We start from the raw sequence: 11,477 nt of genomic DNA on the forward strand, positions 1-11,477 counted from the left end.
TTGTTGGTTATCAAGTCTAAATACAGAAGTAGACTTGTTGTGGAAGATGATCTTCGTTATGCTCTTGCAAAGACTGCCCTGAGAACCTTCATACTGACGTTGGCTTTTTACGCATACTGTCGCAAAATGTGGCAATGTACTTTACTGTTGTTATATTAAGACTGTTACCCATGCTACACCATGATTCAAGACAAAATTTCATTTATTTGTAATTAGAAATAAATATTTCACAATATATAATTACATATTGTTTTTGTGATTAATCACTATGCTTTAATTATGTTCAATTTGTAACAATGAAAATACATCCTGCATATCAGATATTTACATTACGATTCATAACAGTAGCAAAATCACAGTTATGAAGTAGCAACGAAAATAATTTTATGGTTGGGGGTCATCACAACATGAGGAACTGTATTAAAGGGTCAAGGCATTAGGAAGGTTGAGAACCACTGATCTAAGGCAAGCATGTCAAACTCGCAGCCCGCAAGCCGCATGTGGCCCACAACGAATAATTTTGCAGCCCAGCCAATATAATGGTGTGAGCAGCTATTTACAACTAGAGGCCCGGTGCATGAAATTCGTGCACGGGGGGGGGGGGGGGGTTGGTTATCCCTCAGTCCAGCCTGCACCCTATCCAATCTGGGATCCCTCTCACAATCCAGGACTGCTGGCTCCTAACCGCTTGCCTGCCTGCCTGCCTGAATACCCCTAACCACTCCCCTGCCAGCCTGATTGATGCCTAACTGCTCCCCTGCCACCTTGATTGTCCCTAATTGCCCTCCCCTGCCAGCCTTGTTGGCCCTAACTGTCTTCCCCTGCAACCTGGTTGCCCCCAACTGCCCTTGCATGCTGGCCTGGTCACCCCTAACTTCCCTCCCTTGCCAGCCTGGTTGGCCCTAACTGCCCTCCCCTGCCATCCTGGTCACTAACTGCCCTCCCCTCCCAGCCTGGTCACCCCTAACTGCCCTCCCCTGCAGGCCTGGTTCCCCCCAACTGCCCTCCCCTGCAGGCCTGGTCTCCTCAAACTGCCCTCCCTGCAGGCCTGGTCGCCCCTAACTGTCCTCCCCTGCAGGCCTGGTCAACCCCAACTGCCCTCCCCTGCTGGCCTGGTCACCCCTAACTTCCCTCCCTTGCCAGCCTGGTTTCCCCTAACTGCCCTCCCCTGACATCCTGGGCACTAACTGCCCTCCCCTCCCAGCCTGGTCACCCCTAACTGCTCTCCCCTGCAGGCCTGGTCGCCCCCAACTGCCCTCCCCTCCAGGCCTGGTTCCCCACAACTGCCCTCCCCTGCAGGCCTGGGTCCCCCCTCAACTGTCCTCCCCTGCAGGCCTGGTCTCCTCAAACTGCCCTCCCCTGCAGGCCTGGTCAACCCCAACTGCCCTCCCCTGCAGGCCTGGTTCTCCCCCAACTGCCCTCCCCCGCAGGCCTGGTCAACCCCAACTGCCCTACCCTGCAGGCCTGGTTCCCCCCAACTGCTCCTCCCTGCAGGCCTGGTTCCCCCCAACTGCTCCTCCCTGCAGGCCTGGTCCCCCCACAACTGCCCTTCACTGCAGGGCTGGTCCCCTCCAACTGCCCTCCCCTGCAGGCCTGGGTCCCCCCTAACAGTCCTCCCCTGCAGGCCTGGTTGCCCCCAACTGCCCTCCTCTGCTGGCCCAGTCACCCCTAACTGCCCTCCCCTGCCGGCCATCTTGTGGTGGCTATTTTGTGTCCACATGGGGGCGGCCATCTTGTGTGTTAGAGTGATGGTCAATTTGCATATTACCTCTTTATTATATAGGATTATGAAAGGAAATAAGTCTCCTGTCGGATCCAGAATGACTGACATTCACCTTGGGTCAGTTTTGAAAGTAATCACTGTGAACAAGCTTTCCCCCAAAGTAGGAAAGATAGTAGCAGAGAAGAGATGCCATGTGTCAGGAAGAAAAGCGTTAATTTTATCATTGCTCTTGCTCTTTTTTTATATTATACTTTTCTAAATAAACCTATGTTTCTATGAAAGTTGAAGCTTTTGTTTTTTTTTGTGGCCCACATAAACTTCAACCTTGTTTATTTGGCCCGTGTTAGCCTTTGAGTTTGACATGCTTGGTCTAAGAGTATGGGAAAACTCATATACTTCTGGTGCAGAGTAAACTGTGACAGCATATTTGGAGTGACAAATACAGTCAAATAACAAACAGCTATCATCACAATGTGTGAATAACTATCCCAATTCAAAATATTTTAACTCACTATTTCAAATTACATTCTATAGTAATACTTGGACAAGTGTGCAAGGGTATATGTACAGAACCCTATGAGGTAGGTGCTGCTCTTCTTATTGTATAAATGAGGAAGTTGAAGCCCAGGCTGCTAAAAAAAAAAACAAAAACACAGCAAAGCAAGACTTTCTTACATCATGGCTAGAAAGTGGTATTAACAGGTAGCTAAATATCTTTAAACTAAAAAATAAGCAAATGGGAGTGAGTAAATGTTAATCAGATCTCAAGGATGATAGTTTGCATTTGAAACAATAGAAGAAATTACAAAGGAAGGAATCATGGTTTTATACTTAATTTTAAAAGTCACTTACCAACTTAAAAATAGAAAAACTAGGTGGAAATTAGAGAAGTACATTACTTTTTTAGGCTACTGGATCTTGCATGGCCTGTTGAATCCTCTGCGCCTTGCACAGTGCCAGGCACATTGTAAATGTTCAATAGATACCATATATTGTAATAATTAACTAAGTAGACTTTGATTAATTATCTAAGACAAAGAAGTGACCCTAGAGTCCAATTAGCCAGCTGCAACTAAGAATGATGAGTGCAAATTAATTTCTTTGGCCCAGATGCACAAGAACCACTGACAGGAGGTTGCCTAATCAGCTGTGGAATGGACAAGTGATGGGAACAATAGGTGGGCTGTGGAAGTACTATCAGGACAAATCATGTCACACTATAAGCATCAGCTGGTGGAGGGTGATAGCAGCCAACAGGCCACACTGGTCCCGGACAATCAGCAAATGTATGGCTGGACCAGTGGTCGGCAAACTCATTAGTCAACAGAGCGGCAAACTGCGGCACGTGAGCCGCATGTGGCTCGCGAGCCGCAGTTTGCCGACCACTGGGCTAGACTCAAGAAATCATGTTCAACTTGGGAGGCCTAGAGACCAGGGTGCTGAATGACAAGGCTTATAAACAGCAGTCTCAGCTGCTAAACAAAGGACATGATTGTGTTTGGAGAGGAGAGAGAGAGGACCACATACTTCTTGTCAGTCTTTTTCTAGGATAATTATTCAATGAAATGAAAAGCACCTAGGCTTAATGGTTGCTGCATCTTCTATCTGAGACAGTCAGAGGGATCTTAACATCAGTCTATGATTGTTCTCAATGGATAGTAAGGGAAACAGTCATTCAAAATCATTTAGTAGTTGGGGAGTCCATGCAGTAAAATGTTTCTGCATTATTTTCAGAGCACTCTGTGCTCATGGCTCACAGCATTCAATACATTTTTTGCTAAAACAGGGAATGAATTGAGCTAAAGAGTGATCATTTTGGTTTTGCCAAGATTTTGTTTTCCAATTTAGTGTTGGGAACATAGGGAACTGGTCTAGTGTATGCTAATGGTATGAATCTATGTTTCTGTTTTTAAACCCTGTTTTCCCACAGTGATAAAAATAAACACACTGGGAGAAATTAGGAGCACAAACAGTCCATCTTCACTGCATGCCTGGATCCAGTGTCCCATCTGTCACTTAGATTATAGGATAGTTCCTTCAAGATGAGAAGAAATTCTTTTGCTATTATTACTTGACCAGCAGGCAAGCTACTAGATGGAATGGGTCAGAATAAGCTGGAAAACCATTCATTTCCTAGGTTTTCCTATACAAATTTCCTGAGTACACGGGAAAGGAGAACAGATTTTTTTTAAACCTGTGAAATAGCTGGTAATGACAGGTATGTGTTAAGCACATGTAAAATAGATATTTCTACATAGTGGGAGGATGAGAGAAACTGATATGTCAAATATTTTAAACTCCATAATCAAATTGGAATAATATCAAAAGTGATTTTAATCTGGGGCAGAATTCAATTTCCCTGCATTATGGAGATTTCTCTGAGCAGACCCAGGTTAAATGGTTGCTCTGAGGTTGATAACACACTGATTCCTACTGCCAACAATGACTTCAGTCTGATGGCAACCTTTACAAATTGCTTCCTGTAAATTCTTTGTGAGAATAACAAGCAACTCATTTCGCTTGAGATTGACTTTTAGTGACTCCACCCAACAATCTAGATCTAATAAAACAAAATATATTTTGGTATTACAAACATCTTTTCTGAAATGTATGTATCCCACATAAGTTTTTGAAAAAGAAAAGCTTTTTTTTTTTCATTTTTTATTCATTGAAAGCCAGATGGATGGATCCTTATGCCTAGTCAACGATTACTTAGTTTATCTGATGAGTTCGTGGGGAAGGATAGAAGGGGAAGGAAGGTCACTGAAGAGCTACATGTGTGTATGTTCATGTGAGATATTCAGCTTAATATTTACAAAAGACTTTAACACCACAAACAGAACAATGTTTGGTTATTCAATCATGTATTCATTCACTTATTCAGCACAGTATTTACTGAGCACCAGGAACTGTTGTAAGCTCTAGGGATACCATAGTTGAACAAAACAGACAATACTTTTGCTCTCATAAAACTTACATTCTAGTGAGGGAAAACAGATAATAAGCCAAAAATTACCCAAAGAAAATGTTTCTAAAGAAGACTCTATATATTTAATGGGCAATGTAGAAGAATTAATTGCTTACAGAAGAATAGATATTGGGAGGATTTATGTCTTCGTGACTGGTAGTCGATAAAATCATATTAGTAAATATTTAAGCTTGGCATTACTCAGACACTGTATATAATTTATGACCTAGTTCCTGAGCTCAAAGAAGTTTACAATTCCAACTTGCAAGATGTTTCTGGACATCTCTCAGGCAAAGAGGAAAGGAAGAATCATCAGATAATTTGTATACCATTTGAATCAGAGCTATATTGCCTTCCTGGTTACAATCAGTGGGAAGGTTAAGAATCCTTGGGCTTTTAGCATTAAAATAGGAATAGGAATTCTTTGACATTGTGTGTCTGTTTGTTCCTACTTGGTAAAAAAGAAAACCAATGTAGTCATTGGCAAGACAGAGAAAGAGTGTGTGTGTGTGTGTGTGTGTGTGTGTGTGTGTGTGTGTGTTAGAAAGAATGTCCAATCCACTTTGCTCATTCCAATTAACTCACTAATAAAGGAGATAGAAACGGAAAAACCTGGCTTTAAAAAAAAAGTAGCCATAAAAAAAGGACCTTGGAACTTATGAGAGAAAAATCATTAAGACTTCTTTGAGATAACATCTCTGAAATTTCTCTTATTTTTGTTCCCACTTATTCTTTCTTCAACTTTTCTCTTTTCAATGTTCTTTGCCAGCTATCATCTTAAATCAAGGTTTTGGATTGTTTTCATAATCTCCAGACATATTGGCCTCAGAGCTCATCAAATCAAAATCACCTTATGCTCTGCTACCCTTCCGGAGCCCATCAGAACTACAGCACTCACCTCCTTAATTTGGCAGAAGGAATAACTTTCTTAAGCACAACCATCTTAATATTCCCACTTCCAGTTGCTTATTGTTCAAAACTGCCTTCCAAGTCTATTGTCTTCTTACTCTAGTAGGAACATTTATTCATCTAACAAATATACATTGGGCTACCCCTGTGTGGCATTATGTGGGGCAACTGGGGCCTACAAAGATGTTGCAGATATGTGGTTGCTCCCTTTATGGTTGAGAAGGAGGCCAGGTTCTCAGCTATAAAACAAGGAGGAAAGATACCAGCAAGATGCAATGTGAAGGGAAACAAATGAAGTACCGTGTTTGCTCAGAAAAAGCTTCTGGCTAAGGATTGTCAAAATTTGGAAACAGCCCAAATAGTCATCAGTGGATGAGTGGATAAAAAAGCTGTGTACATTTACACTATGCAATACTACATGGCTGTAAAAAAGAAGGAACTCCTACCCTTTGAGACAACATGGATGGACCTGAATATTATTATGCTAAGCACAATAAATCAGACAGAGAAAGACATCTGGAATCTCTTATATGTGGAATCTAAAGAACAAAATAAACTGATGAACAAAATAGGACCAGAAGCCTGGGTACATGGAACAGACTGACAGGTCTCAAAGGGGAGGAGGATGGAAAGGATGAGAAGAGATCAACCAAATAATAAAAATGCATATATGCATAATCCATGGACATAGACAATAATGTGGTGAAGACCTAGGAAGGGCAAGGGCAGGGGTAGACTGGAGGGAGGCAAAGAAGGGGAAGTGAGGGACAGTTGTAATAGAGTCAACAATTTTAAAAAAGCATTCTTAAAAAATAAAAATAAAATAAGAAATGAAAGGAAAAAAAGAACCTTAGAATGGCAGCATTGGAGCAAGACTTTAAGGGATAGATAGGATTGCAACAGATAAGGGACGGGTAAGCAGATATGAGCTTACCTTTTTATTTACCATTTTTTATTTTTAATATATTATACAGTCCTTCCCATTTTTATGTATAGTCTTCAAATGAGGCTTTCCAAATAAAAAATCCTTTTTAACCTCACAAACCTCTCTTCATTTTCTTGCATTAATATTGCTTTAAATCTTTAATATGTTTGCTTTTAATTTGGTATTTAATCAACTTTACAGTGAAAGTTAAATAAAAATATGTAAGTCCCAATAGCAGCATGAAGTTCCTAAAAAAGAAATCACTTCAAATTTCTATGTTTTCATAAACCCTGCAGACTTTTTCCATTCTACTGTTAACACAAAAACAATGTGCATTATTGTTATAAACCAGTATGTGTCATGAATTATATATACTTTTTCTCATCTGCTACTCTTTTCTATAGTCCTTTACCCATTTTATATGTTTCTCATTATGCCTGTTTTATTGTATCCATGTATCCTACTTGCTGTCTTCTTATTTCCGTACAGGTATATATGTGAGCTTTTCCTAGTTTTTAGATATACTAATGAGTGCTACATATATCCATACACCTTTTCTTTCCTTTGAATTATCTCCTAATTTTTCAAGTTAAATAAGGTAATACATGGTTAAGGTTGTGAGCACTGGTGTGCTGCCTGTGTTTGAATCCTGGCTCTATCACTTGCCATCTGTGTGAACATGGGCAAATTACTTAACCTCTCTGAGGCACATTTTGCTCACCTAAAAAAATAGGAATAATAATAATAGCCACATCATACGATCAGTTTGAGAATTAGATGCAATAACATATACATATAAACCCTGAGAACTTAAAACATCATAAGCTTTCAGTACTGTTATCTATTTATTATGTGTGGTTCTTAGTCTATTTGTTGAATTCTAAAACTCAATAAACACTAATTTCCTTTTTCTCATCCCAAGTTATTATAGCTTGGACAAAATGTTTAATAATTTCTATTAATCATGGAATTATAAGCTCAGGGTTGTGAGAAATTTTAAAATTTTAGTCTCTGATTCATGTCACATGTGTCCAAGATGCTTTCCAGAAAAAAAGCATTAGCCTACAGAATCATTGGGTGCCTCCAAACTTTCATTTTTATGTATTGTTTTGGTTTTATTGGTGCAAGGATCTTACCTTGCTTTTGTCTGCATGTGTTTGATACCATTGTAACAGATGGAACCCTTGGTTTCAAGTAAGAAATCTCAGCCTTTTACAGGAAGGAAAGGTAGCAGTACAGCTGGGTGATTGTTTTCTCCCTCTGCCTCTGGACTCTGCTTTTCTGTGTGCGCTGGTTTCATTTTCTCAGCCTGGCTTCCTCCACATAGTAGGAAACGTGGCCAGCAGGATTCCCATGCTTCTTGTAGACGGTGACTGCACATCTACCAACTCCACATTCCCAGGGAAGGAGTCTTATTGGACTGCCTTGGATAGTTGCTCACTCCTAAACCAATCAGCTGTGGCCAGGAAAGTGGGTGCTATACTAGTAACTGGTGTTCCCTGTCACAGAGCCATTTGTCTTGAGTGGAAGAAAGAGCATTAATCCAAAGACAGGGTACCAAATGGAAGGGCTCTGATCAGACCAAACAACAGAGTCCACCAAATCAAGCTATTAGAGGAGCTTGACATGTTTCACATCTGTTTATTGTTCTTGTGTGAACCTCCTTCTCTTGTGTGAACTACTCATATCTTTGACCATTTGTCATCAAAATTAAATTTCCCTTATAAATTTATCTTTGACCATTTGTCATCAAAATGTAATTTCCCTAATAGTTTTAGAAATACTACTGTGCAACTATTGAGGGAATTTAGGATGGCATCAAGAAGGTTATTGTAGAACTACTAAGTTTAAGGAGTTGTCCTGGGTGCCATGAAAAGTTGAGAGACCTGCATCACCATGGACAATTTATTTCCTAAGGGGGTTGAACAATATCAATAAAAAATGAAATAACAAAAGGCTATACAATTGTGGCTCCTCAACTATGGAGACCATATTCTTAAGAATGCTGAGACAGAAGGACCTGTGGTTCAAGAACTTAAATCCCTATGGTGGATGGAAATCATGTTGGGGAAATGATGTTTGGAGTAAACCTTCAAAAGCCATCAGGATTATGTTTTCTTGTACTAAAATGAATGACTTTTATACATCTCAATTTAGTAATCATGATTACTATACAGATATTCAACCCTGTACCGTTTTATACTCACTAGCAGGACCTTCTTTTCTGTAGTTCCAACAAAATGTTTACAAATCATTTTGTAGGATTGTAAAAAATATCCATAGTAAGAAAAACGCTTTCTGGGGTTGGTCCTCCTCTGACCAAATTCTGTCTTATTTTATGATTTCTATCAGACACACTATTTTCCTTCCCATATGACTTACAGGCCAGGGACTTCCTACTACAGGTATCTGTGACTGCCAGAAGGCTTCTTTCAACTGCCGGGGCAGGTGCGGGGAGGGGGGTAGGAAGCAGGCTGAAAGCGCTGGGACTTTAAGTGTACCAGCTCTCACCCCTCAGGTGGGATGACTCATGTGGGGCCTACAGGGTGTTCCAGGGTCTCTAGAGGGATTGGCCTCAGCTAACACAGCAGTAATGTGTTCAGTAACACTTTGTATTGACTTCCTGGGATTGCATCTAAACAAACTGCTTTCATTAAAGCCTTTGCTTTAAGTCTGCTTGGGGGAGAACCAAGCCTAAGATGAAGTTTGACTCCAGTCTGGGCCCTGCCTCTTAAATATCTGGGTCCCCAAGAAATGTTGGAGACTTGAAATGAAAAAGCCTTTGAGAATTGATCTCCCCCCACCAATACCCAAAGTTTTGCAGCCCTGGATCTGCCTATGGTAACTCTATGCCAAGTACATGCATATCTCTCTGTTCCCTCCTGACTAATATCACATAAAGTGCTTCCAAAGCCCAGGATTATTCCTGCTTGCCTTGGACCTGCCCAAATCTTCATTTCACAAATCTCAACTTTGTCTCTGTTTTAAGTCCTTTTCTATGTTCAACCTCCATTTCTCTCCTTTTCTAGCTATCCCTGTCCCCAGAAGGAATGACCTGCAATTTATATATCCAAGGACTGAAATTTTGCAGTTGCTGATAAAATATAAATCTATATGCATTGAATAAAAATGATGTCTAAGAGAATGTCATGGTTAGGGAGTTTTAAGTAGTGTATTGAAAAGGAAGTAGAAATACAACCCGAGTAATCAGGGAAGGCCTCACAGAGAAGGTTGGAACCCCTGATCTAGTCCAGTCTCCCATTTTACAGATGCAGAGATTGAGATCTATGATTCAAGATCCCAAGAGTTTAGGAGTGGTGAGCTGCCCCCCAGCCCTCACCCCTCAATTCCCTCTGTTCTCCACTCCATGCTGCCTACTCACCATTGGTCCAGGGGCAGCCTTGCCTCTGCCTTTGTCTTTTGTCGGCCTTGAAATTTGCCAGGAGAATGAGGACCGGAAAAGGATGAGAACAAATAGCACCTTCTCCTAAGCACTCTTCACACTGTACAATATCAGTTGTCCTAAGAAATGGAGTTGTCCTTTGAAATGGGTTGAAAATATTGTTTGTTTTGTTTTAAATCTTGGAAAAAATTGTAGTTGCATGAATTTTTCTCTCCAGAATTAATCACGAGTAGCATACTCTTTAGCTTTGTTCTTCTGTGAAGCAGAAAACAAAATAGCCATTGTAGGCCCCTTTGTTAAACCCAGGGACTAATGACGTGTTCACCCCTCCCATCGAGCAGCCCTCTGATATTGGTCTCTCTGGAGAGCACTGAGCACCCAGGGTGGCAGAATGCTGCTGAGTAAGCCCTTTCCAACCCAAACTTGGACAATTCCTCTGACTGTTCTTAAGCTTAGTCGTATCAAATATTCTCAAAGAGTTCTTCCAATTTCTTTTTTTAAAATAAAAATAAAAAGACCAGCACATTCCTTTTATGTTTGTGCAAATGAAGCAGAGGCAAGAAGCTGGGGAAACTAGCAAAAAACCTTTTGATATGCAACTGGAGCGATTTCCTACTGAAGTCCTGAAATATGAATTAAAAGAAAATATTTGCTTTGTTTCAGATTCCAAGATTGTATTTTTGGTATTTTCTACAGACTGCAGGATCAATATGCTAAGAACAAGTCTGTCTTTATCAACCACCATTAATAGTAACTTGGGTATACTTGGGATCCATCAAAAGAACTTTCTCTTCCCACGTTGTATTTTGTTTTAAAGGAGGGAGCATCATTAGCTCACACAGTGTTCACTGTAGAAAAGTGCTATTCACCATGAAGTCATTTAATTAAAAAGGTAATTTCCCATAATGTCAAATTTCAGGCAACTCAATGTCAGTTGAGCAATACACTGACAGTAATATTATGCACACTGTACTGCTCTCATTTTCTGCATTGATTCGTGTTTGACTCAGATCTAATCAGGAATGTCTCACTACAGAAAACACTCTTTTTCTGTAAAGATTTTTAGGACCTAGAGTGTATATTGCTGCTGTGTTAGGACCTAGAGTGTATATTGCTGCTGCGTATGGATGTATGATATTCACATAAGACTCGCAGCCTGCTGCAGAACCTGCCTTGCAGCTATATATATAGTCCCTAACCAAAAACAAACAACAGCAAAAGGACACAACCACTATTACATTGCCCCAAGGTCCCTGCTTCTCCTGCAAGAAAATTATTGTAGAAAAAAAAAAATAGAACCTCTAGAAAATCAGAGGTACTTACTAGTAAGAGAACAGAGGTAGGGGGCGTGCAGGAGGCAGCGGAGCCATGTATCACTCTCACATCAATGTTTCTCCCTTTTCTTCCTCTCTCTCTACAAAATCAATTTTAAAATCTTAAAAAAATTTGTTATTTTCTCTTCTAATTGACTCCTGTCTATTTAATTATAGACCAGCCAAAAGAACCTTGAGGTAGAGGAAAGTTTCCTCTTCCCCCACACTTGTTAAAA

At 40.6% G+C, this 11,477-nt stretch overlaps 1 protein-coding gene across 1 annotated transcript in view; it reads right to left on the reverse strand.

The window, feature by feature from the left end:
- Window positions 1-10,034, reverse strand: part of EHBP1 (EH domain binding protein 1) — a 416,128-nt gene extending 406,094 nt beyond the window's left edge. Inside the window, exon 1 of the mRNA XM_080686020.1 lies at window positions 9,908-10,034. The gene's annotated coding sequence lies outside the window, so the exon portion shown is untranslated. The remainder of the gene's footprint in view (window positions 1-9,907) is intronic.
- Between the last annotated feature and the right edge of the window lie 1,443 nt (window positions 10,035-11,477).

Source organism: Plecotus auritus (assembly GCF_963455305.1).
Source record: "Plecotus auritus genome assembly, chromosome: 8".
Classification (NCBI taxonomy): domain Eukaryota; kingdom Metazoa; phylum Chordata; class Mammalia; order Chiroptera; family Vespertilionidae; genus Plecotus; species Plecotus auritus.